The 2,534-nt window shown below is 35.4% G+C and overlaps 1 non-coding gene across 1 annotated transcript; it reads left to right on the top strand.

Moving 5' to 3' along the window:
* The first annotated feature begins 467 nt into the window (after positions 1-467).
* On the top strand, positions 468-538 carry TRNAG-GCC (transfer RNA glycine (anticodon GCC)). The gene has a single exon. It is a non-coding gene; the product is annotated as a tRNA-Gly (tRNA).
* Positions 539-2,534: the final 1,996 nt, after the last annotated feature.

Raw genomic sequence — 2,534 nt, 5'->3', positions numbered from 1 at the left:
GGATCAACATTAGCTCTACTCTTATCACCTACCTCCCCAGCAAGTGACCAGCTGCTCAGATACCCAGTAACTGGCTCTGACTCCATTGCTCCAGCTCTCTCCTACAGAGCTCACATACTACCATCACCTGGAGCCTGTCTTGTTGGCCCCAAAGACCCTTTATTCCAACTCCCAGATTCCAGATAACCAGGTCTCCTATATCATAATCTGTTCTGAGGAACGGAGAATTCTTGTGGGAAATCTATACAAAAGTTTCTCAGTTTTTTTTTTTAATTTTTAATTTAAAAATTTTAAATTTTGTTTAATTTTTCTGTTTAATTTTGCAATTAAAAAAAAAACCAATGGGACCTGTCCAATAAATCCTACTAATGAAGTAATGGATTGTCAAGCACAACTGGCCAAAGTGCCTCCTATGTCTTTGAAGCTGATATACAGATTACTTAACAACCTAAAGAATGTAGGTGTAAGCATTGGTGGTTCAGTGGTAGAATTCTCACCTGCCACGTGGGAGGCCTGGGTTCGATTTCCAGCCAATCCAAGAACACTGCTATTGGGTATCCATGGTGGTTCAGATGGTGAAGAACTGCCTGCAAAGTGGGAGTCCTGGATTCGATCCCTGGGCTGGGAAGATCCTCTGAAGGAAGGCGATGGCAACCCACTCCAGTAATCTTGCCTGAAGAATCCCCACAAACCAAGGAGCCTGTCAGGCTACAGTCCACGGAGTCCCAAAGAGCCGGACATGACTGAGCGACTAAGCATAGCATGAAGAATGTAGATATACTCAGGCTGAGGAAAGAGAAAAAAGCAGGCACCCAAAACTAGTGTTTCACATCTGAATGGTATGTACTAATGTATTTTTTTTGACTGATTTATTCAGATTTTTCCATTAAAGAATTCCAAAATATAGCTTAATTTTTCTGATACTTACCTGCTCCTTTAGCTTTCCTAAATAATACTGCCCCAATTTGGGGTTACATTTTTATTGTGGTAAAATATATGTAACATTAACATTTTTTAATGTACAATGCATTGGTATTAATTACATTCGCAAAGTTGTGTGGCCATCACCACTATGAATTTACAAAACCTTTTCATCACCCAAGTAGAAACTCTGTACTCATTTTAAGCAGTAAATCTCCATTCTTCCTCCACCCAGCCACTGATAACTTCTGTTCTACTTTTTGTCTCTATCAATTTGTCTGTTCTAGATATTTCATGTAGGTGGAATCTACAGTATTTGTCCTTTAATGTCTAGTATATTTCACTTGTTCTCAAGGTTCATCTTTCTTGTAGCATGTATCAGAATTTCAATCTTTTTATGGCTGAATAATATTGTATTTATATACCACATTTTGTTTATTTGATAGTGCTTGGGTTGTTTCAACCTTTTGGCTAATGTGAATAATTGTACAGTGTGTACAAGTATCTGTTTGAATTCCTGTTTTCAATTATTTGGGGGTATATACCTAGATATCTAGGAGTTTAATTGCTGGGTCATGTGGTTACTCTATTTTTAGCTTTTAAAGGAGCCTCCAAACTGGCTTCCACAGCCACCATACCACTTTACATTCCCACTAGCAATGTATGAGAGTTCAAATTTCTCCACATCCTCAGCAGTATGTTATTTTGTTTTTGTTATTATATCCATCCTAGTAGGTGTGAAATGGTATCTTGTTGTGGTTTTTATTTGCACTTGACTATTGGCTGATAATGTTAAGCTTTCTTTATGAGCTTATTGATAATTTGTATATCTTCTTCAGAGAAGTGCCTATTTAATTCCTTTGCCTATTTTTAAATTGTTGTCTTTTTATTATTGCATTTTAGGATTTCTTCATATATTCTGGATATTAAACCCTTACCAGATATATGACTGTAAATAACGTTTCCCATTCTGTAGGCTGTTTTTTAAAATAATATCTTTTGATTCAAGGAACTTTTCCATTTTAATGGTCAAATTTGTCTATTTTTTTCTTTTGTTGCTTGCGTGTTCTGTGTCACTGATCCACTTTGAGTTAATTTTTATATATAGTATGAGGTAGGAGTCCAACTTCATTGTTTTGCATAGGGAAATCTAGTTGGCCCATTACCTTCTTTGAGGAAACTATTCTTTCTCCATTGAATGGACCTAGCACACTTGTCAAAAATCAACTGACCACAGATATTTATTTCTGGACTGTCAATCCTATTCTATATGCTTACATATCTATCCTAATGTCAGCATCACACTGTTTTTATTACTGCAGTTTTGTACTAAGATTTTAAAATAAAGAAATGGGAGTTCTCCAACTTTGTTCTTGTTCTTCAAGATTACACTAGCTATTATGGGTCCTTTACAATTCCACATGAATTTGAGGATTGGCTTTTCCATTTCTGAAAAATAAAAACAACTTGGAATTTTTATAGGAATTATACTAAATTTCTAAATAGTTCTGAATAATATTGACATCTTAAAAACTGCATTTTCAGGCTTAAGCACTTGAGCAATATGTAAGTTTAGTAAGTTTAGGAATATCATATAGTATATTCCATATAAT

This window comes from Odocoileus virginianus, chromosome 4 (genome assembly GCF_023699985.2).
Source record: "Odocoileus virginianus isolate 20LAN1187 ecotype Illinois chromosome 4, Ovbor_1.2, whole genome shotgun sequence".
Classification (NCBI taxonomy): Eukaryota; Metazoa; Chordata; class Mammalia; order Artiodactyla; family Cervidae; genus Odocoileus; species Odocoileus virginianus.
This window is presented reverse-complemented; position numbering and strand designations above follow the sequence as displayed.